We start from the raw sequence: 25209 nt of genomic DNA, 5'->3' as shown, positions 1-25209 counted from the left end.
TGTGGTATAGCAACACTCTCGAACCCCTTTCCTCTTCGGGAAAGAGACTGGGAAGGTTCTCCTTATAGCGTGGGTCGAGCAGTGTGTACACCCAGTAATCCGTAGTGGCCAGAATGCGTTGAATGCGAGGGTCACGAGAAAGGCATTCTAACATGAAGTCAGCCATGTGTGCCAGGGTACCTGTACGCAACACATGGCTGTCCGCTCTAGGAAGATCACTTTCAGGATCCTCCTCCTCCTCCTCCTCCTCCTCAGGCCATACACGCTGAAATGATGACAGGGAAGCAGCATGGGTACCGTCAGCAGTGGGCCAAGCTGTCTCTTCCCCCTCCTCCTCATCCTCCTCCTCCTCCTCCTGAACGCGCTGAGATATAGACAGGAGGGTGCTCTGACTATCCAGCGACATACTGTCTTCCCCCGGCTCTGTTTCCGAGGGCAAAGCGGCTGCCTTTATGGTTTGCAGGGAAGTTCTCAAGATGCATAGCAGAGGAATGGTGACGCTAATGATTGCAGCATCGCCGCTCACCACCTGGGTAGACTGATCAAAGTTTCGAAGGACCTGGCAGATGTCTGCCAACCAGGGCCACTCTTCTGAAAAGAATTGAGGAGGCTGACTCCCACTACGCCGCCCATGTTGGAGTTGGTATTCCACTATAGCTCTACGCTGCTCATAGAGCCTAGCCAACATGTGGAGCGTAGAGTTCCACCGTGTGGGCACGTCGCACAGCAGTCGGTGCACTGGCAGATTAAAGCGATGTTGCAGGGTGCGCAGGGTGGCAGCGTCCGTGTGGGACTTGCGGAAATGTGCGCAGAGCCGGCGCACCTTTACGAGCAGGTCTGACAAGCGTGGGTAGCTTTTCAGAAAGCGCTGAACCACCAAATTAAAGACGTGGGCCAGGCATGGCACGTGCGTGAGGCTGCCGAGCTGCAGAGCCGCCACCAGGTTACGGCCGTTGTCACACACGACCATGCCCGGTTGGAGGCTCAGCGGCGCAAGCCAACGGTCCGTCTGCTCTGTCAGACCCTGCAGCAATTCGTGGGCCGTGTGCCTCCTATCTCCTAAGCTGAGTAGTTTCAGCACGGCCTGCTGACGCTTGCCCACCGCTGTGCTGCCACGCCGCGCGACACCGACTGCTGGCGACGTCCTGCTGCTGCTGACACATCTAGATTGCGAGACAGAGGTTGAGAAGGAGGAGGAGGAGGAGGGTGCTTTAGTGGAAGAAGCATACACCGCCGCAGATACCACCACCGAGCTGTGGCCCGCAATTCTGGGGGTGGGTAGGACGTGAGCGGTCCCAGGCTCTGACTCTGTCCCAGCCTCCACTAAATTCACCCAATGTGCCGTCAGGGAGATGTAGTGGCCCTGCCCGCCTGTGCTTGTCCACGTGTCCGTAGTTAAGTGGACCTTGCCACTAACCGCATTGGTGAGGGCGCGTACAATGTTGCGGGAGACGTGGTCGTGCAGGGCTGGGACGGCACATCGGGAAAAGTAGTGGCGACTGGGAACTGAGTAGCGCGGGGCCGCCGCCACCATCATAGCTTTGAAGGACTCCGTTTCCACAACCCTATACGGCAGCATCTCAAGGCTGATAAATTTGGCTATGTGGACGGTTAACGATTGAGCGTGCGGGTGCGTGGTGGCGTACTTGCGCTTGCGCTCCAACACTTGCGCTAGCGACGGCTGGACTGTGCGGTGTGAGACATTGCTAGATGGGGCCGAGGACAGCGGAGGTGAGGGTGTGGGTGCAGGCCATGAGACGGTTGTGCCTGTGTCCTGAGAGGGAGGTTGGATCTCAGTGGCAGGTTGGGGCACAGGGGGAGAGGCAGCGGTGCAAACCGGAGGCGGTGAACGGCCTTCGTCCCACCTTGTGGGGTGCTTGGCCATCACATGTCTGCGCATGCTGGTGGTGGTGAGGCTGTTGGTGGTGGCTCCCCGGCTGATCTTGGCGCGACAAAGGTTGCACACCACTGTTCGTCGGTCGTCAGGCGTCTCTGTGAAAAACTGCCAGACCTTAGAGCACCTCGGCCTCTGCAGGGTGGCATGGCGCGAGGGTGTGCTTTGGGAAACACTTGGTGGATTATTCGGTCTGGCCCTGCCTCTACCCCTGTCCACCGCACTGCCTCTTGCAACCTGCCCTGCTGATGCCCTTGCCTCCCCCTCTGAAGACCTGTCCTGAGTAGGCGTTGCACACCAGGTGGGGTCAGTCACCTCATCGTCCTGCTGCTCTTCCTCCGAATCCTCTGTGCGCTGCTCCCTTGGACTTACTGCCCTTACTACTACCTCACTGCAAGACAACTGTGTCTCATCGTCATCGTCCTCCTTACCCACAGAAAGTTCTTGAGACAGTTGGCGGAAGTCCCCAGCCTCTTCCCCCGGACCCCGGGAACTTTCGAATGGTTGGGCATCAGTGACGATAAACTCCTCTGGTGGGAGAGGAACCACTGCTGCCCAATCTAAGCAGGGGCCCGAGAACAGTTCCTGGGAGTGTTCCCGCTCCTGAGCAGGTGTCATTGTAGTGGAGTGAGGAGGCTGGGAGGAAGGAGGAGCAGCAGACAGAGGATTCGGATTTGCAGCAGTGGACGGCGCAGAACTGTGGCTGGACGATAGGTTGCTAGAAGCACTTTCTGCCATCCAGGACAGGACCTGCTCACACTGCTCATTTTCTAATAAAGGTCTCCCGCGTGGACCCATTAATTGGGCGATGAATGTGGGGACGCCAGAAACGTGCCTCTCTCCTAATCGCGCAGCAGTCGGCTGTGACACACCTGGATCAGGAGCTCGGCCTGTGCCCACACCCTCACTTGGGCCTACGCGTCCTCGGCCACGTCCACGTCCACGTCCTCTAGGCTTACCCCTACCCCTCAGCATGCTGTATTACCAGTGATTTGATTTCCCAGGCAGGAAATAAATTGGCGCAAGCCTGCAGGCCAAATATAATTTCTTTTCCTTTTTAGCAAAGGGAAGACCCCACTGCGTATATTCAATGAACAAGAAGTTTAATATCTGTGGTGTGGCCCTCAAAAAGTGTCACACAACTATAGTGTAGCAGAGTTATTAACTCTAGCAGAGCAGGTATTTGCCAGTCAGGAAAGACAATGGCGCAAGGCTGCACTCAACCGTAGCTGGTTGCGTCTGATTTTTGTATGTTGTCCACGCAGCACACACGTACACGGAGACCTTAGGACTGACACAGGCAGGCCAAATATAATTTCTTTTCCTTTTTTGCAAAGGGAAGCACCCACTGCGTATATTCAATGAACAAGAAGTTTAATATCTGTGGTGTGGCCCTCAAAAAGTGTCACACAACTATAGTGTAGCAGAGTTATTAACTCTAGCAGAGCAGGTATTTGCCAGTCAGGAAAGACAATGGCGCAAGGCTGCACTCAACCGTAGCTGGTTGCGTCTGATTTTTGTACGTTGTCCACGCAGCACACACGTACACGGAGACCTTAGGACTGACACAGGCAGGCCAAATATAATTTCTTTTCCTTTTTTGCAAAGGGAAGCACCCACTGCGTATATTCAATGAACAAGAAGTTTAATATCTGTGGTGTGGCCCTCAAAAAGTGTCACACAACCATATTGTAGCAGAGTTATTAACTCTAGCAGAGCAGGTATTTGCCAGTCAGGAAAGACAATGGCGCAAGGCTGCACTCAACCGTAGCTGGTTGCATCTGATTTTTGTACGTTGTACACGCAGCACACACGTACACGGAGACCTTAGGACTGACACAGGCAGGCCAAATATAATTTTTTGTCCTTTTTAGCAAAGGGAAGGACCCACTGCGTATATTCAATGAACAATAACTTTTAGAACTGTAGTGTGGCCCTTAAAAAGTGACACACAACTTTAGTGTAGCAGAGTTATTAACTCTAGCAGAGCAGGTATTTGCCAGTCAGGAAAGACAATGGCGCAAGCCTGCAGTAAACCGTAGCTGGTTGCGTCTGATTTTTGTACGTTGTACACGCAGCACACACGTACACGGAGACCTTAGGACTGACACAGGCAGGCCAAATATAATTTTTTGTCCTTTTTAGCAAAGGGAAGGACCCACTGTGTATATTCAATGAACAATAACTGTGTTGTGGCCCTGTCTACACAATTCTGTCCCTGTAGTATCAATGGAGGGTGCAATGCTCTGCACAGACGATTTTTAGAAAAAAAAAAATGCAACACTGCTAACAGCAGCCAGCACAGTACTGCACACGCTTAAATTTGGCCCTAGAAAGGACCGTTGAGGTTCTTGAAGGCTACACTCACTCCTAACACTCTCCCTGCCTATACACCACTTCTGTCCCTAATGCCGGGTGCAATGCTCTGCACTGCCGATTTTGAGAAAAAAACAAACAAAAACACTGCTAGCAGCAGCCTGCACACAGGTAGATGTGGCCCTGAGAAGTACCGTTGGGGTTCTTGAAGCCTACACTGACTCCTAACGCTCTCCCTACAGCAGCACCAGCACGATAGTACTTTCCCTCAGCTAACTCACAAGGCATGTGTGGCGAGCCGCGGGAGGGGCCGACTTTTATACTCGGGTGACATTAGATCTCCCCAGCCACTCACAGCAGGGGGGTGGTATAGGGCTTGAACGTCACAGGGGGAAGTTGTAATGCATTCCTTGTCTTTCAATTGGCCAGAAAAGCGCGCTAACGTCTCAGAGAGGAAACTGAAAGTAACCGGAACACCGTGTGGTACTCGTTACGAGTAACGAGCATCCTGAACACCCTAATATTCGCACGAATATCAAGCTCGGACGAGTACGTTCGCTCATCTCTAGTCCTAGATGCTACCAACCAAAATCTGACTTTCTACACTGTATCTGGCATTGCCCTAAAATCAAAGCACTCTAGGCTGTCCAATCACTTGTGCGTGAAATTAGAGGATTGTCAATACCGTTAACTCCACAAGCTTGTGAATGATACACACCATCCTTATAATAAGCAAAAGGTGTTGGTTGACAAACTGGTTACAAGCCAAGTCCCCGGTACTATCAGATATACTGCAGCAGTTAAAATACTTTTTAAAAATGGAGAGATTGGAAATAGAAACATGTGCAGAATCCCAAGCATCAAAGTTCTTTAAGAAATGGCGGGTCTTCAGAGAAAGGATCCTAGACTCAAATGAGATCATTGATTGTATGCGCCCATTTAGTAATACATCCTGGTACCATTCCCAAGCAGGCATGAATCGTTTGGGGAGATTAAAAATAATATAAACCAATATTCCTTGGCCACATAGGAGAAGCTTTATCCAGGTGATAACTATAATTTTACACTTTGATTCATTTCAGCCCTCAGTTCTGGGCACCCCACTTTAAAAAGACCTAGACAAACTGGAGCAAGTTCAGAGAAGAGTTACCAAGATGGTGAGCGGTCTGCAAATCATGTCCTATGAGGGACGGTTAAAGGATCTGGGAATGTTTAGCTTGCAAAAAAAGAAGGCTGAGAGGAGACTAAGACTGCCTGTCCATGAGCGTTGCAAAATGTCAGATAGGATCGCCGCAGAGATCCGTCTGCTGGCTCCCGCAGTGGAGATTCGCTGCGGGAGCCGCTGCCCGAGAGCAGGAGCCGGCAGACAGATCTGACAGATAGGCTCACCGCGAAGAATTGCTGCAATTCGCAGCATGCTGTGAATTGCTGGCTGCGAGCAGAGAATTGCAATAATTCTCCGCTCGTAGACATGGGGGCTGCGCTTTCCATAGCAACGCCAATCACAGCACTCACTTTGCTGGAGGCAGGGTATTAAAAGCCCCGTGACCAGCAGAAGCTCCGCTGTAAGACGAGGAGGACGCAGCTTACCGCAGCACCGCCGCCGAAGAAGACCATCGGGAGGCATCGAGACATCACGGACCAGGACCGAAAATAAGACACTGTGCCCTTTTTGGAGCAAAAAATAATATAAGACAGTGTCATATTTTTGGGGATACACGATAGATCGTTAAGAATATGAAGAATCAATGCAGAAAGTTTATGGAAGATTTTTAGAACTTTTCATCATACAATAAATTTGCATTATTTATTGAAACTGAAACCCCCATTAAGCCTGCTGGCATAATTCATTTTAGTAGTTTTATTGGCTTCTACCAATTCTTTCCTTGTTATATGCACAGAATATTTGTTATTTTTTCTGCCTCTTCCCTGAAATGGTTACAGTTTTATTACCTGTGTTTTATGAGCAATAGTCTGTTCCCGGCTCCAGTTCTGGCTGTTTCAATACTTCAGAGGCTGAGACATTGTGACTCCCACACTGACAGATCCTTAGTGACTGCTGTTTGGTGCAATAACTATTAGGATGATACAGTTACAGCAAAAAGTGGGTCGGTAATATGTCGAGAGCAGAACAAAGTGACTCCATCTCTTGGAATCATGTTTATGCACAGAACGAAATATTTTGACAAAGAGAAAAAAAAGAAAAGTACATTATTCAATAATTTGAACTCAAAATTAAACATTCAGAGGGTCAGTTACATTAACCCCTTGTTGACCACCCCATAGTGTTTATACGTCCTGGCTGGCTGGGCTTTAATCCTCAGGGCCATAAAACAACGGAGGTAGCTGACAATCTGGAGCTGTCATGGGGACTGGGATATCCGACCCGCAGTCACACGATTGCCGCTATCCAATGGATAGCAACGATCGCTTTAAAGTAAATACAAAGTTAAAAAACCTTAAAGTTTCAGCTCCCCTTACGGATCCAATCTGTAAAAAGGAGCTGAGAGTACTCGCCCCCATCCTCCGCGATATCCCGTGGCGTTCTGGTCTTCCAGGACCTGACGCCGGCGTCAGCGCACGCGCCGCAGATGGTGTTACGTCACGCGCACGCACAGAAGGCCTGGAAGGTCCGGGAAATTTAAAAACTCCCTGCTACCGGCTAGTATGAGTAGTCAAAAGCAGGGAGCTGTCACCAGTCACATGATCGCTGTTATCCGGTGTAAAAAAAAACAAAAAAAAAACTTTGTTTCATCTCCCCTCATGGATCATATCCATGAGGGGAGATGAAAGTACATACCTAAGTCCCCCGTATTTATCCGCGGACCCTACCCCGGCTTCTGCGCATGCGCCCTTCGCCAAAGTGTCAAATGCATGCACAAAAGCAGCGGATTGCCATGGTAATTTAAAATCTCCCTGCTCCTGGCTACCAAACGTAGCCAAGAGCCCGGAGATTTCACAGGGGGCCACAGTACATGGCCATTGGATTACGGCGTTAACGTAAAAGTTAAAAAAAGTTAATCCATGAGGGGAGGTGAAATTACTTACCTAAGGCCTCCGGCGATGTCCTATGACAAGATCCTTATCCAAAATGGCGGACACAAGCGCAGAAGCTGGGGAGGGCCAGAGAAATTTAAAATCACCTTGCTCCTGGCTACTAAAGGTAGCTGAGATGGATAATGGCAATCACATAAAAGTAAAAAGACATGAAGTTTAATGCTCCTTAATGCTGGTTTGGGCCCCGTTGGGCATACAGGCATAATTTTAGGGCCACAATTGGAATGCTTCTGAACATAGGACAAACAGGGGGATCCATTTTGGGGTGAAAGTCTTCATTCCTATGTGTGCTGTACAAAAAAACTGTTTTTAAAATGACACAATTGCCAAAAAAAATTAAAATTGTAATTTTTTCCTTCTGCTTTACTTAGATTCATTCAAAAACTGAGGGATGAAAATGTGCAGTACATCCCTAGATGAATTCATTAAGGGGTCTAGTTTCCAAAATGGGGTCATTTGTGGGGGTATCTATCATTCTGACACCTATGAGCCTTTGCAATCTTGGCTTTGTGTAGGAAAACAAAATGTTTCTCAAAATGTTGATAAGTAATGTTAAATTTGTATGTCTCCTAAATGGTTAAAAAAAAACAAAAAACTAAAGTTCTTCAAATGGGCATCATGAATAGAGTAAACAGATGGAAATGTATATCTTATCAAAAATGTTTGCACATATTTGAGATATTGCAGTTAAAAGTGTGATAAAAAATGATAATATTTAAAAAAAAAATTTCTTAAGTTTGACGCTTTTAATAAATATACACATCGGTCTGTTTTTATCACCTAAATGAAGTACAACATGTGGCGAAAAAACAATGTCAGAATTACTTTGATATGCAAAGCTTTTATGGAGTTATTCTATGTTAAAGTGACATATGTCAGATTTCCAAAATTTGCTATGGTCATTAAGGCGCAAACAGGCTTGGTCAATTAGGGGTTAATTAGTAGACCAGTCAAAAGTTTGGACTCACCTTTTCATTTAAACATTTTATTTTTTTTTCACATTTTCTACATTGTAAATAAATTCATTTTGAAGTCATGAAAAATATAAAGGAGATAAATAGAATTAAGTGGTAAACAAAAAAGTGCTCAGACCGAAGTATTTGGTGCACAATATGCGGAGAATAGAACATATTGATATCAATGGATTCTTTCCCATTACGTTTTTTTTTGCATGTATTTCGGTTGTGTGCAAATTGGACCTTCTCTATTTTCCTGCATATTGGCGCACCAAAGTACCACATAGAAGTCTATGGGATGTGTGCAAATGTGTGAATAAGAAAGTGGATGCCTGAGACACTCCGCAAAACTGCAGGAAAGAGAAAAAACCTGGACCTCATTAGGCTAAAAGTCTTTTAAATCAAGGCAGGCATGTGTTGCATGCGCATGTGAACATACCCTGCATGCGTAAAAAAGTACAGGACTATGCCCATATATGCGCAAATAGCCTTGCTCACTGCATAAATATGTTGCGCCGAAACATGTGTATTCGCGAATACACTCTTCTGAAGATGCCCTATGTTTTACATCTTAGATTCTTCAAAGAGCAGTCCCCACATGTATACAAACCCAAAACCAGTTCTCACGTGTACATACCTCCCAACTCTTGAGCAATGAGAAAAGGTACGACTATAGTGGGGCATATAGGACACTGCAGCAAGTTTTTAGGACAAGCCATGCCACTTTATGCTAAGCCACACCTTCTGTATCCCGTAATACTGCCCAGTAACCCCCTAAACCACAGTAATTATGATCGAATCTGGAAGAGTCCTGCCAAATCTGGCATAGTTGGGACACATGCATAAGTAGTGTAGTACATGAAATATGCGCATGCAATACATGGGGAGTAGTAAAAAAATAGGGCCCGGTAAAAAACTATGGGAGGTGTGCAAATGGTCATGCAATACGCAAGAGGATGCGTAAAACACAGTGCAAAACCACAGAGAAAAGAACACATCTGGACCTCATTCAATTAAATAGCCTTTTAAATCAGGGCAGGGCTTTGTCACATGTGCATATGAACAGTCCCTGCGTGCGCCAAAAAATACAGTACAATCTGCCGATACGTGGACAAATCAACCTTGCTCACTGTGCATACACTTATCTATAGAAGCCCTTAGGCTATTTATACAGTGCCTAGTGGCAAATACGGCCATGGGTACAGGATGATGTATCCTACCAGTAAAATATTTCCTGATGATGAGATGGCACAGTGGAACAGTCTCAATAAAAAGCTAACCCGCCAATCAACAGCTTTATTTGCAGTCTCTCTTTTTAGTCCTCGGTGAAGAACACACGGGTGCTTCAACATAGCATAAGGGCCCACTTTGTTCTCCCATTGAACAGCATACGTCAGGCACTAAAGTCGCCTCCAACTAGCTGCTTGCCATGTGTACATGTGCACTATCCTTTTTTATTACCCACAAATTTCGACTTTTCATGAGACTTTATGCCATCTATTCTTACAATAACCTCAAAATTCTAAAGAAACACTCCAACAATTTAACATATAGCAATACTAACTGGGTATTTTGGGGCTTTGTTAACTTTCTATTGATGACTGCCAGGTCACCAATAGATGATTAGTGGGGCCAGTCGCTCAAATCCCTGCTGGTAAGCTGATTCCTGGAGCCGCTCTTGCTATGGCCAGTGGATGAAGCAGAAAGTGCTGACGATAGCACAATGGCTGGGGTAGGTACTGCAGCGGAGTTCCTGTTGAATTCACTATGTTGCACTATGGCCAGTGCTTTCTGCTTCCTTTGCTGACCATAGCAACAGCAGCACCAGAAATTAGTTGATTGGTAAGGAAACAACAAACAGGTCCCAGACGATCATCTGTTGATGACCCGTTGTTCATGAATAAAAAAAGTTAAAGTTCTGGAATACGCCTTTGGCCAGGTTTTGGTTTATTCTAGCGCAAGAATGGGGAGGGGACTGGGGTGTCGGGAGATTTGTCAGCTCTTCTGGGAGTCTAGGAGTTCTCCCCTTTTTCAGGAGGTCTCCCTGACATTCTGGGAGAGTTGGCAAGTACTTAGTAATGTGAAATCAGTATATTACCATACAGGCGTCACACAAAAGCCATGCGGCCTGTAAAACCAGAAGTGAAGTTCATGGAACATAGAAACATAATCGGTAGAACCAGGATTTGTAATAGGAGTGAGAGAAAGGCACAGCCATGACTCAGAACAAGAGGGCAAGATCCCAATCAATATTACTTGACCGGAGACCATGTAAATGTACAGGCAAGGGCTGCGAGGATGACATCACACTTCTACTTTATATCCTCAAATGTTGCTGGTATTGCTGAGACAGTTTGACACTACTAAAAGATCGCTCTGACTTTGGTAATTAATTTTTAAATACAAACATCAAAAACTCTTTACTGGCTATGGCTCACTCCAGAGTCTTACAAAACTCTTACAAGGCTCTGATCAGGACATGAGGCATATGCAATGAGCTATGCTTACCCTGATTGATGACTCATAGATATTGGACTTAAATAATTAATTCATTGCTAATTATGAGTTGTTTCTTAGCTATATTCTTCCTGAGAAAGCTAGATCACAACCACTGTGGCCACTGCACAGCACCTCAGAATGTATGTTTCATGGGTATTAGTGTATCTTGACGCCACCGGAAGCTAGGGGTTTGACCAGAGGAATACCTGTGTCACACCCCCAGCTCCCGATAGGGTAAAGACTGTAAGGTCCTGAAAGCTGTGAAATGGCATTAGTGTGAGCTGTAAGCAAAGGAACTGACCAGGTGTGCTTACCGGCCATACCCCGTGTACGCAAGTGTGGCCTCCGAACTGTATGCACTCTCGGCAGGTGCGATCAGAGGCAGTGCAGCGTGGCGCTGCCATGTCCCTGGTGCACTGCTGCTGTGCCTGCATGCCGTCAGAGAGTCCCCCCACCCCACCACTGTGTCCTCCGTGCTGCCTGGGGGGCTGAAGCACCTTCACTGGCGCTCCTGGGCACTCTGCCGTCTGTAATTCCAACCCCGCTCTGCTCTTCTACACAGGGTGGGGTGGTGTATTCTAAGCCGATGGCCGGGAACGGGCTTTCATGATGCCCAATGCACACGGACCCCGCTCTGCTCTTCAACACAGAGCAGGGTGCTGTGTTTTGAACGGGCGTCGGGGAACGGCCTTTCAGGTGGGCCAATGTGCACCTCCTGCGGGGTACATTAATGTAAAAAACTTAAGGGCCACTTGCTAGCTAAGCTGTTCCTCGTACAGCTTCAAGTTTGTAGGCTCCCAGGATCTGCAGGCAAGGATGCAGCTCAGCCAATCAGGTACAGGGGGCGTCACCCCCCTGTCAATCTTGACTCTACCTGGACTTTCTGGTGGTGTCAAGATACACTAATACCTGTTTCATGTTTGTCTTGTGCACTGTCTTGGCTGTTGAATGTTGTTATGTGTATTTAATGACTGCAGACATGAATGGATTAATGTCTGGTATGTCTGGTCCTGTCTGGAAAATGTATTGTTTTGTGTGTAGCAATTGTGTGCACGTGATGTTCTGTGGTATATGTGTTCGCAGAAGTGAGTCTGGTAGGAGTTAATCAGTTGAGTGGAGAGGAGAGTTATTCAGTTGAGTGGAGAGGAGAGACACAGAGAGTTGGGAGTCATGTAGGAGGCTGAGAGGTGGTCTGCTGTTCCCACTTGGGCCTATCCTTCCCAAGCAACTCCCCATCATAACTAGACCCTAAGAGTGCATGTGCCCGGACCCAGAGAAGCCACGCAAGAACCGCATGTGTCCAGAAAGAGTACAAGAGGCACCAGAGAGCGAGAGAGACAGTGAGTGAGTGGCAGGAGAGAGAGAAAGAGATTTACTGGGAGAGTTAATGCCTACAGATAACTGGGACTGTAGAGATTCAAATACCCCGAGAATCCTCCCTGCTTCACCACTGTAAGAATTGTTGGACTGCTATCATTTATACATGATTAAGTAAAAGGACGGAGCTGAACGTTCCCGACTTTTGTCCAGAAAAGATACTCTGTGTGCGTGGACTACTTTATTTCAACTCAAAGCTTCACCACAACGCGAGGTGGCGTCCCTTAGCTTCCCTACGGGAAGGAGACGGTAGAGCCCCGTGACAAGGTTAACTATTCTATCTCGCTGTCTCCTCGGCTGGGGGCCTGCTCCTTGCACACTGCACCACCATTACAAGTCAACTAGTAAAACAGAAAAAAAATTTGGTACCGTGTAAGGCCCAATGTCCATGGGCGGATTTGATTTGTAGAATCCACATATGGAAAACAATTTGCAACATGCTCCATTTTAGGGCAGATTCCATGCAGATGGCTTCCATTGAAGTCAATGGAAGCCATCCGATCTGTGGTCTGTCCTCAGCTAACACAGTGGACGGACCGCGGATTCTTCAGAAAAGCAGAAGTAAAAAAAAAAAAACTGTACTGCACATGTGCGCCGGGGCGGTGGATGGCAATACCGCACACATCAGAAGTACAGAAAAAAGACCTGGACAGGTATGTGGAGTCGCCAGCTGCAGGCAGGGTCGGATTCCGTTGTAGGCTCCCGCATGCGGAATCTGACCCACCCTGTGGACATGAGGCCTTAGCCAGTAGAGCGAAATCTGATTGTTCTCAGCCAAAGAAACCAGGTAATCTTGTAGATATGATACCTTTTAATGGCTAGCCAAAATACATGATGTTAATGCGAGTTTTTGAACCTACTCAGGGCTCTTCCTCAGGCTTAAAATGAATATATCAGAAGAGGCATCTATGTATGTACACATACATAGGACAAGGCACAGAATAACAGTCACCTAGTTATTCACCAGTATGAGCCCCTATCATATTACTGCATAGTTACATATAGCTGCCATTTAGCAATCTACAATAGGGTGCTCCACTGTTCTCATTTCCAGTTATTTTATGTTTATTGCTTCTCCTAATATTCTCCTTTATTGCAGAACATATTGGTGGTACATATATAAACAGGTTGTCCACAGAAATACCTATCCAGGGGCAAAAGCGATATTTCCAACATTGCAGTAGGGTGTGTTGGATGGAGCGCTTGTACCAGTACTAAAATAACCAAAGAGAATCAATTCACATGGGCTACAAAATCACACAGGAATTAGGGTCCTTTCACACATAAACGCCGCAAAGTGCCATGATTTCACTTTTGTTTTCGGCCACAGCTCCCTGCGACCACCAGTGTGTTTTAGCGCACCCCATCATTGTGATGGGTGATGAGGTGCACTAAACGTGTGAATGGACAATTTCCTGCTTTCAAGTCCCGGGCTAAATTAGCTGTGAAATTGCCCATTCACACGATTGAGACCTGTGTGTCACTGAAAAAAGCGCTGCTGCTTCAGGAAGAGACATAGAGACAAAGGAAAGCTCTGAGGGGCTTCCCTTCATCGCTGGGGACTCCCTTCATCTCAGCGGGGAGAGAGGGGTTCCCCTGCAGGGGAGCTGGAGGGATATTCACATTGCAGTGATGGAGGGATTCCCCTGCAGTGGAGAAGGACTAATTCCCCAGTAGTGGGGAGAGAGGGGTTCCCCTCTCTTCCCGCTGCTGGGAAATCCTCCTTCTCTCCTGCAGGGGAATCCCTCTCTCCCTGCTTTGGGGAAATCCTCCTTCCCCCCTGCAGGGGAATCCCTCACTCCAAGCTGCAGGGATATCCTTCCAGCTCCGCTGCTGAGGAATCCCTCTAGCCTCTAACCTTGCTCTTTCTCTGCTGTGGGGAAATCCCTTCATTTCCTTTTAACAGCCAGCTCGCATAGTCTCCCATAGGAGTCTTTTCTAGCAAAAGATAGGTCAATACCTAGTTTTTGATGCAGCAGGGAATTCTGCCACAGATGTTCTATCTTTTTTGTTGCAATTTTTTGATGCGGATACAAATAGTTCATCTGAAGGTTTCCATAGGAAGTGATTGATTCTATTAAACGGGATTTTTTGGTGCATGTAGTTTAGTTGCAGAAAATGGTCTATGTGAAAGCGGCCTAAGATGAAGTGGTATAACAATGTGTTATACATTAGTCCCAATTAAAGAATGCAAGAGTGAATTAATGCAATTAGAGAAATAAAATAAATCAGTCAACTAAAGGGTGCTATGACAATCACATGGTGGATGAATGGCCTGATGTCTTGCCAGTGGTGCAACATCAATGGCTTTGGTACCAGCACTATGGTGCTCCACCTTATTCCTTGAAAGACGTGTGTCAGTTGCTCACAGCTTGGTTTGGAACCCACTGGACTGGACAACGTGACCCTTTTTAATGGCCACCACATTCCCCAGATTTGACACCTCTGGATTTCTTCCCATGGTGGTCTCCTTAGGGCAGCTATTTATGATGGATACTCAGCAACACCTCATGATGTTGATGAATTGAAGAGATGAATATAAGTGTCCTGTGAAATAGTGACCCCAAAAATGTTACATGCTGTCAATTCCAATTGTGTACAACATTGTATCGGAGTTTATGATGTAATTTTGAACATTTTAGGATAATAAAGGGGTGCCCGTGTGCTATCCAATGCAAATTGTATCCAAGGTGTAACTTTTTAAATTGTCCATGTGCATATTGACAAATTTGTCTTAACTTACAACTAGAAGAAACAGCTCTACACTCATACCTTCCTACTATGATATTGTCACGATTTGGTTCTGGTTTTGAGTCTCTGTGTTATAACAGATAGTGTTGTCAGGGGAAGCCAGAGGTCAGTAACGGGAAGTATTGGTTTGCAGTACACAGGAGCAGGCATGTAGCGTAGTCAGAGGAAGCTAGAGGTTTGTAATGGGAAGGAGGAGGGACTTGTTATTTGTATAGTACCATCTTATTCTGCAATGCTCTCTGGTAATTTGTTTACTGGGTACTCATTTTGCCGAGCTCTGAAGGATGGAAGGCTGAGTTTACCTTATACTGAAACAGAACAGGCGACCATGCCAGCAGAGACAGATCAGAAGGCCTAAAAGAAATAAGAACACAAGACTGCTCACACTGCAAGAGGAAAACCAACAGATACTGGAAAAGCAGCTGGTATATATAAGCAACAGACCTGAGCGATTGGCTAACTGGAGCTAACCACACCCAGCCACCACAATCAACCACATATGCGAAGCTGAGCTGCTGGGAAAACAGGTAGAACAACAAATCCCAGCAGCCAGCTCTAACAATCAGTTCGCAGTACAAAGGAGTAGGCATGGAGCGTAGTCAGAGGAAGCCAGAAGTGGGTGCACAGTTGTAGCAGTTTGTCTCAGAGAAGCAGGCAGGTGGAGCTTGACTATGGGCTGGGAGGCACAATAATCATGCATTGGAAGGGCTGGGCTTTTATTGTATGTCCAATGAAGAGCAGGGTGGAGCCAAGACAGGAGACTGGATCAGGAGTCCAAAAACAGGGCTAAGGTCCAGCAGGGGAGCCGTCCAGATGGCTGGATAGCTCAGCAGGGAAAGCTGTTGCCTGGAGCACAGGAGCTCTTTGGTTCAAGCCCTAATGGATATTTTGCCTCTGGATAGGTATTTCTGTGGACATCCTGTTATGTTACATGGAAGATGCTTCCGTCCTTACCTTTTTGACCATGATAAGTGTCGCAAGTAACACATTTTATTTTTGATTTCCAAGCTGATCATCTTGTGCCACTTATCACAGCGGAACTCAAAACACGTAAAAAGGTAAGGACGGACATTTCTTTATGTTATTATTTCAACATGTAGTTCAGGGTATTTTAGTCATGTGGTATGAACAAAAAATAACATTTTTGGCTTCCTTTTTTACAGCATTCACTGTGTGGGATAAAAATGTGTTCATTTTATCTTATGAGTCATTCCAAATGTGGCAATACCAATTATGTATCTATTTTTCCATAAATAGACTTTTAATGGTAAAAAGGGGATTTTTGTGTTGTTTTCCTTCATTATTCTTTATCTTTCTGAAAACGTTTTGCAGATTTTTTTGCCGCCTCATTAGAGGACTTCAATATCTGACCTTCCAGAAAAGTAGAAATTCACCGCAGCACACACTTAATCCCCAGATACTGTCTTCCTTGGGGAGGAGAACAATTTTAAGGTTTTCTTTCACTGTAGTATGCAGAGCCACTTTCGGGGCCATGGATATGTACCCCTATCAAAATTGCACAGACAAAAAGAGAAGTGGCAGCATAAAGGGTGCACAGAACAATTCTCGATTTAAAAGGACACCTTTATTGTTTCATTGTTAAAAAAGGCAACGTTTCGACCTTATTAGGTCTTCATCAAGCCACTAACTGATGAAACAGAACATCATGTCCATATCTGATCTTCGTATTGCTGGTATAATCTACTGCAATATTTTAGCAGTGTGCTCAATAATATACACTGTGACGTGCTATTATGGCGTCTTATGTTAACATGACCCTCCAGTCCCAGGTAAAATTTTGTCAAGGGACTGGAGTTGGGAGGTGGAAATTTTTTCCCCATCCCTTCTTGTTCCTGGGTCACCTCTGTGGTCTTCCAAGATGGCTGTGTCAATTTTTAGACTACTCGATGCACACTGAACATGGATGATGAATCAGTAGTCCAAGACAGTGCACACTGCTCTGATTGTTCAGCACAGTTCATATGAGCAGCACTGACCAATCTGCAAGCAACAGGCAGGATTTGACTACTGATGCCCAATGTGCATTTAATACTGGCAGGAGCACCATGGCGATCTTGGGAGATCGCAAAAGAGGCTCAGAAACAAATGGAGTGTCACAGAATTCAGAGAAAGGACGGCACCAGGTAATATAACTTCCCTTCTCTGACCACAGTCCCTGCAGTGACTTAATAGTGCGTCACAGGGAGGAAAAGGGTGAAATGAAGGGACAGTTAGGCTGGGGTCACATGGGATGTATTCCCGGTGTAAATCTCGTGGTTTTGCCGCAGCGAAAAAATGTGAGTTTTCCGCCTGGAAAGCGCTGCTTCAAAACCCGTGGCACTTAGCTGCGGGTTTTGGAGCGGCTTCGCCACATGCTTTACCGTGGCAGCCAGCGCTCCCATAGAGGAGAGTGCGCCTGCAATGGGGAAAAAAAATAAAATAGACATGCTGTGGCCAGGGAATCCGCGATGGATTGGCTGTCCTGTGTGGATGAGATTTTTGGCAAATCTGATGCACATGGCAGGCTAAACTCGGGATTAGCCTCTGCAGGAAGATTTGCTGCAGTGAATTCTGGACTGAATTTCCACGGCAAATCCGCCCGGTGTGAACCCAGCCTTAGTATTTCTTCATCTACATAAGGCTACCTACACACTGTGAGAGCGACATTGGGCTGAGAAACTTGGCCTGATATCGCTCTATCTAGCGTGCGATGTCAGGTGTTTTTCTGTCAAAAATGCCTTCCATCATGTCAGTAAAACAGCCGCATCAGATGATCAACAAGTGTTTCCCATTTTTTTACTGTCCCATTGAAAACAATGGGTGATTCATTCCAAACAATAAGAAAAGATTGGACATGCAGCGAAGTTTTCCTGCACCGCATCACTCATGTATATGACTACATTCAAAAAAATGGGGTTCATATTCGCGCAAGATTAGTATGTCTCACAAAGTACAAAATTCTCGGCCGTGTGAAACTGGCCCTAATCGCAAAAATAGTCTCAGTGTTGTGACTGCTGACGCTACACGAGGTGCAGCTCCTGAGGCTGTGCATACAGATACTTGTCAGGACAAGTAGCATACATGTCAATACGGTTATCAGGCAATATGTTGGGGCAGGCAGCAGACATAGAGCAGGCATTGGGACAGGATTGGTGGAGACAGGTATAAAGACCGTGCGCTGGCCCTTTAAGCCTGGAGATGGAGTGTGTGCCAGCCCTGTACGTAGAAGCCAGAGTCCATGCAAAGGGCAAGACGCGGTGTGCAGCGGAGACATGAGGATGATGACTGACTGCACCCTCAGCAGCAGGTTGGCGGAGGTGACTGCGGTGATACACTGTGACACAAAGAAATCTGCTAAGTAAAGTTTTAGTCTCCAGAAAATACAAATTAATGAATAAACTATGGATTGAATAAGAAGATAAAAAAGCATCTTAAGACTCTTTACAGAGAGGTGATACGGAGCGGGGGTCAAAAGTCCGAGGTGCTTCACGCCATGTGCAATTGTTGACCTATTTAGCAAATTAGCCAGCCAGTAAGAGATGTGAAAAGAGACCTCTGACAAGAGGATTGTTATCACAATATAGGACTATCATCCGCAGCCTGCGCACGTAGATCACACAAGAGCGCAGATTAAATATAATAGACGGTAATAGGGATAATCAGGGTATATTCAGTGAATGTGTCACAGACACGGCACTCAGAAAGGTAACACGGAGCGCAGCCTGGGAGCGATTACAATAGCATTTAGTGTATGTTGTGACCTAATTTGTGTCTTATTAATCTAATGCTCCAAGAATTTAGAATAGAAATTAACTAATTGCTGATCCAATACATTTTGGCTAAAGTATATTTCAGGCAACCATCGGAACATTTATCATGCTTGATAAAAGATCTTAACCTTTTCCTGACAAGCAATCTCCATCTTCCATCCAATGTCTTTGGTGGTCAACCAGACATATTGCTATGGTCCTCGAATGTTCTCCTTGATGCCATCAAAGGGCCTTGCGGCAGGGGCGTAACTATAGAGGATGCAGTTGCACCCGGGCCCAGGAGCCTTAGGGGGCCCATAAGGCCTCTCTTCTCCATATAGAGAGCCCAGTACTATGAATAAAGCATTATAGTTGGGGGCCCTGTTACAGGTTTTGTACTGGGGCCCAGGAGCTTCAAGTTATGCCTCTGCATGCTTTAGGTATGGGTACGGGTACAGATACAGATAGAGAGGGGCCCCCAGTTCACCTTTTGCATCAGGGCCCCCGAGCCTTTAGTTACTCCCCTGCCTTGTGGGATTAATTCTCTGTCACCTTGTCTGTCAGAGGATGTACTCCTTGGAAGTAACAGTTAAAACTTTTTCCCAGTTTGATGCTAGGAAACATCAGTGAGGAAAGAAGTATTTGGCTTCTCTGTAGGGGAAATGTATCATTACATGGCAGTATCATTACTGGGAGGCTCTCATAGAAGAGCCCCCCCCACCCATGTAATGTTCATCAAGCATATGGACAGGACTGGTCTTCATGGGGTAATCCCTTTAATTTTGTTAGATAATTAAAAACAATAAAATCCCTAACTGCATTGATGGTGGATACTTTAGGATTAAGATACCTTCCTTATGAGAGGTTTCCATCATAGCCAAGCCCTCCTGCATAGGAAGTATGCGTGTCCTGATTCTGAGAATAATATTCTTACTACTACTCAGTAATATAAACCTCCTGATAAGTTGATAAATTGACTTCAAGTACTTTACCTCATTTTTCAGCACTGAAAGAAAGGAGCTCTACTCCTCCCCCTCCCTGCACAATCACCTCTGCACAAGTCACAGAGCAAGTGTAGAACAGTCTCCAATAGAAGTCAATGGATCAGTACTTGGCCGTTGTGTCTATGGCCCATGAGTTCTGCTGTAAGCATATCTCTAAATACTGTTAAACGCAGCTCATACAAGATGGCCGTCCCCATAATCATGTAAAGGCAAAAGAATAAAAAATAGAGATGAGCGAGCACCAAAATGCTCGGGTGCTCATTACTCGGGACGAAATTTTCGCAATGCTCGAGGGTTCGTTTCGAGTAACGAACCCCATTGAAGTCAATGGGCGACCCGAGCATTTTTGTATTTCGCCGATGCTCGCTAAGGTTTCCATGTGTGAAAATCTGGGCAATTCAAGAAAGTGATGGGAACGACACAGCAACGGATAGGGCAGGCGAGGGGCTACATGTTGGGCTGCATCTCAAGTTCACAGGTCCCACTATTAAGCCACAATAGCGGCAAGAGTGGGGCCCCCCCCTCCCAACAACTTTTACTTCTGAAAAGCCCTCATTAGCATGGCATACCTTAGCTAAGCACCACACTACCTACAACAAAGCACAATCACTGCCTGCATGACACTCTGCTGCCACTTCTCCTGGGTTACATGCTGCCCAACCCCCCTCCCCCCTGCACGACGCAGTGTCCACAGCGCACACCAAACTGTCCCTGCGCAGCCTTCAGCTGCCCTCATGCCACACCACCCTCATGTCTATTTATAAGTGTGTCTGCCATGAGGAGGAACTGCAGGCACACACTGCAGAGGGTTGGCACGGCTAGGCAGCGACCCTCTTTAAAAGTGGTGGGGCGATAGCCCACAATGCTGTACAGAAGCAATGAGAAATATAATCCTGTGCCACCGCCATCAGGAGCTGCACACGTGGGCATAGCAATGGGGAACCTATGTGCCACACACTATTCATTCTGTCAAGGTGTCTGCATGCCCCAGTCAGACTGGTAATATGTACCTTAACAGTAACCGCGTTGGTGGTAATGTGGTGGTGACTGCGGACCTAGTAGCGCGGTTTTATTTTGTTGGTTTTCGGAATGTGGCCAGGATTAAGTGGGCCGTGGCGGGGGGATGGTGGGGGGGCTCTCTTGTTGTGTCGGTAAAGGTGAAATTCTTGGACTGCCACCAGACGAACCAATGCAAAGGCATTTGCCAAGAATGTTTTCATTGTTGGAGGAGGAGGGGGATGTTTTTGAGGCACTACGTGTCCTCTCCACGTGTCCGTGGTTATATGCACCTTAACAGTAACCGCGTTGGTGGTAATGTGGTGGTGACTGCGGACCTAGTAGTGCGGTTTTATTTTGTTGGTTTTCGGAATGTGGCCAGGATTAAGTGGGCCGTGGCGGGGGGATGGTGGGGGGGCTCTCTTGTTGTGTCGGTAAAGGTGAAATTCTTGGACTGCCACCAGACGAACCAATGCAAAGGCATTTGCCAAGAATGTTTTCATTGTTGGAGGAGGAGGGGGATGTTTTTGAGGCACTACGTGTCCTCTCCACGTGTCCGTGGTTATATGCACCTTAACAGTAACCGCGTTGGTGGGAAATGGCCTCGCCGCCATCATGTCTTTGGGAAGCCTCTGTTTCCACACCCCAGAGACATACCATTAGCAGCGGTATAGGCAGAGCCCATAATTCGTAACATTTCAGCCGTAGCATTAGGACAGGCCCCACTAACATATCACTAGCAGCATTATAGGGGGAGCACAGTATTAGTTCCATTTCAGTAATAGTAGCACTCAAGACAGGCCCCAGTAACAATTCCGAAGCAGCAGTATAGTGGGAGCGCAGTCTTCGTTCCATTTCAGTAATAGTAGCACTCAAGACAGGCCCCAGTAACAATTCCGAAGCAGCAGTATAGTGGGAGCGCAGTCTTCGTTCCATTTCAGTAATAGTAGCACTCAAGACAGGCCCCAGTAACAATTCCGAAGCAGCAGTATAGGAGGAGCATAGTCTAAGTTCCATTTAAGTAATATTAGCAGCCTACACAGGCCCCAGGAACAATTCCGAAGCAGCAGTATAGTGGGAGCGCAGTCTTAGTTCCATTTCAGTAGCTGCAGTATAGCCAAGGCCCAAGTTACATTTATGTAGCTAAAGTGTAGGCCAACCCCACACACCTTTCTGTACCATGAGTGCAGGCGAAGAACATAGAAATTGCTATGATTACACTGTAGGTGAGGGCCCAAAAAAATTGGTGTACCAACAGTACTAATGTACCTCAGTAAAAATTGGCCATGCCCAACCAAGATGGCAGGTGAAACCCATTAATTGCTTTGGTTAATGTGGCTTAAGTGGTAACTAGGCCTGGAGGCAGCCCAGTTTAACTAAAAATTGGTTCAAGTTAAAGTTTCAACGCTTGTAAGAGCATTGAAACGTATAAAAATTGTTTAGAAAAATTATATGAGTGAGCCTTGTGGCCCTAAGAAAAATTGCCCGTTCAGCGTGATTACGTGAGGTTTCAGGAGGAGGAGCAGGAGGAGAAGGAGGAATATTATACACAGATTGATGAAGCAGAAATGTCCCCGTTTTGGATGGTGAGAGAGAACGATGCTTCCATCCGCGGGTGCAGCCTACGTATTGCTTAGGTATCGCTGCTGTCCGCTGGTGGAGAAGAGAAGTCTGGGGAAATCCAGGCTTTGTTCATCTTGATGAGTGTTAGCCTGTCGGCACTGTCGGTTGACAGGCGGGTACGCTTATCTGTGATGATTCCCCCAGCCGCACTAAACACCCTCTCCGACAAGACGCTAGCCGCAGGACAAGCAAGCACCTCCAGGGCATACAGCGCTATTTCAGGCCACGTGTCCAGCTTCGACACCCAGTAGTTGTAGGTGGCAGAGGCGTCACGGAGGACGGTCGTGCGATCGGCTACGTACTCCCTCACCATCCTTTTACAGTGCTCCCGCCGACTCAGCCTTGACTGGGGAGCGGTGACACAGTCTTGCTGGGGAGCCATAAAGCTGTCCAGGCCCTTAAAGACTGTTGCACTGCCTGGGCTGTACATGCTGCTCGATCTCCGCACCTCCCCTGCTACCTGGCCCTCGGAACTGCGCCTTCTGCCACTAGCGCTGTCGGATGGGAATTTTACCATCAGCTTGTCCGCCAGGGTCCTGTGGTATAGCAACACTCTCGAACCCCTTTCCTCTTCGGGAATGAGAGTGGGAAGGTTCTCCTTATAGCGTGGGTCGAGCAGTGTGTACACCCAGTAATCCGTAGTGGCCAGAATGCGTGTAACGCGAGGGTCACGAGAAAGGCATCCTAACATGAAGTCAGCCATGTGTGCCAGGGTACCTGTACGCAACACATGGCTGTCCGCACTAGGAAGATCACTTTCAGGATCCTCCTCCTCCTCCTCCTCCTCCTCAGGCCATACACGCTGAAATGATGACAGGCAAGCAGCATGGGTACCGTCAGCAGTGGGCCAAGCTGTCTCTTCCCCCTCCTCCTCTTCCTCCTCATGCTCCTCCTCCTCCTCCTGAACGCGCTGAGATATAGACAGGAGGGTGCTCTGACTATCCAGCGACATACTGTCTTCCCCCGTCTCTGTTTCCGAGCACAAAGCAGCTGCCTTTATGGTTTGCAGGGAACTTCTCAAGATGCATAGCAGAGGAATGGTGATGCTAATGATTGCAGCATCGCCGCTCACCACCTGGGTAGACTGCTCAAAGTTTCGAAGGACCTGGCAGATGTCTGCCAACCAGGCCCACTCTTCTGAAAATAATTGAGGAGGCTGACTCCCACTGCGCCGCCCATGTTGGAGTTGGTATTCCACTATAGCTCTACGCTGCTCATAGAGCCTGGCCAACATGTGGAGCGTAGAGTTCCACCGTGTGGCCATGTCGCACAGCAGTCGGTGCACTGGCAGATTAAACCGATGTTGCAGTGTCCGCAGGGTGGCAGCGTCCGTGTGGGACTTGCGGAAATGTGCGCAGAGCCGGCGCACCTTTACGAGCAGGTCTGACAAGCGTGGGTAGCTTTTCAGAAAGCGCTGAACCACCAAATTAAAGACGTGGGCCAGGCATGGCACGTGCGTGAGGCTGCCGAGCTGCAGAGCCGCCACCAAGTTACGCCCGTTGTCACACACGACCATGCCCGGTTGGAGGCTCAGCGGCGCAAGCCAGCGGTCGGTCTGCTCTGTCAGACCCTGCAGCAGTTCGTGGGCCGTGTGCCTCTTATCTCCTAAGCTGAGTAGTTTCAGCACGGCCTGCTGACGCTTGCCCACCGCTGTGCTGCCACGCCGCGCGACACCGACTGCTGGCGACGTGCTGCTGCTGCTGACACATCTTGATTGCGAGACAGAGGTTGCGGAGGAGGAGGGTGGTTTAGTGGAGGAAGCATACACCGCCGCAGATACCAGCACCGAGCTGGGGCCCGCAATTCTGGGGGTGGGTAGGACGTGAGCGGTCCCAGGCTCTGACTCTGTCCCAGCCTCCACTAAATTCACCCAATGTGCCGTCAGGGAGATGTAGTGGCCCTGGCCGCCTGTGCTTGTCCACGTGTCCGTTGTTAAGTGGACCTTGGCAGTAACCGCGTTGGTGAGGGCGCGTACAATGTTGCGGGAGACGTGGTCGTGCAGGGCTGGGACGGCACATCGGGAAAAGTAGTGGCGACTGGGAACTGAGTAGCGCGGGGCCGCCGCCTCCATCATACTTTTGAAGGACTCCGTTTCCACAACCCTATACGGCAGCATCTCAAGGCTGATAAATTTGGCTATGTGAACGGTTGACGCTTGAGCGTGCGGGCGCGTGGCGGCGTACTTGCGCTTGCGCTCAAACACTTGCGCTAGCGAGGGCTGGACGGTGCGGTGCGAGACATTGGTGGATGGGGCCGAGGACAGCGGAGGTGAGGGTGTGGGTGCAGGCCAGGAGACGGTAGTGCCTGTGTCCTCAGAGCGGGGTTGGATCTCAGTGGCAGGTTGGGGCACAGGGGGAGAGGCAGCGGTGCAAACCGGAGGCGGTGAACGGCCTTCGTCCCACCTTGTGGGGTGCTTGGCCATCATATGTCTGCGCATGCTGGTGGTGGTGAGGCTGTTGGTGGTGGCTCCCCGGCTGATCTTGGCGCGACAAAGGTTGCACACCACTGTTCGTCGGTCGTCAGGCGTCTCTGTGAAAAACTGCCAGACCTTAGAGCACCTCGGCCTCTGCAGGTTGGCATGGCGCGAGGGTGTGCTTTGGGAAACAGTTGGTGGATTATTTGGTCTGGCCCTGCCTCTACCCCTGGACACCGCACTGCCTCTTGCAACCTGCCCTGCTGCTGCCCGTGCCTCCCCCTCTGAAGACCTGTCCTGTGTAGGCGTTGCACACCAGGTGGGGTCAGTCACCTCATCGTCCTGCTGCTCTTCCTCCAAATCCTCTGTGCGCTCCTCCCTCGGACTTACTGCCCTTACTACTACCTCACTGCAAGACAACTGTGTCTCATCGTCATCGTCCTCCTCACCCACTGAAAGGTCTTGAGACAGTTGCCGGAAGTCCCCAGCCTCATCCCCCGGACCCCGGGAACTTTCCAATGGTTGGGCATCAGTGACGATAAACTCCTCTGGTGGGAGAGGAACCACTGCTGCC

The sequence above is a fragment of the Eleutherodactylus coqui genome, chromosome 1 (genome assembly GCF_035609145.1).
Source record: "Eleutherodactylus coqui strain aEleCoq1 chromosome 1, aEleCoq1.hap1, whole genome shotgun sequence".
Lineage (NCBI taxonomy): Eukaryota > Metazoa > Chordata > Amphibia > Anura > Eleutherodactylidae > Eleutherodactylus > Eleutherodactylus coqui.
The sequence above is the reverse complement of the archived record's forward strand: the minus strand, read 5'-3'. Positions refer to the sequence as shown.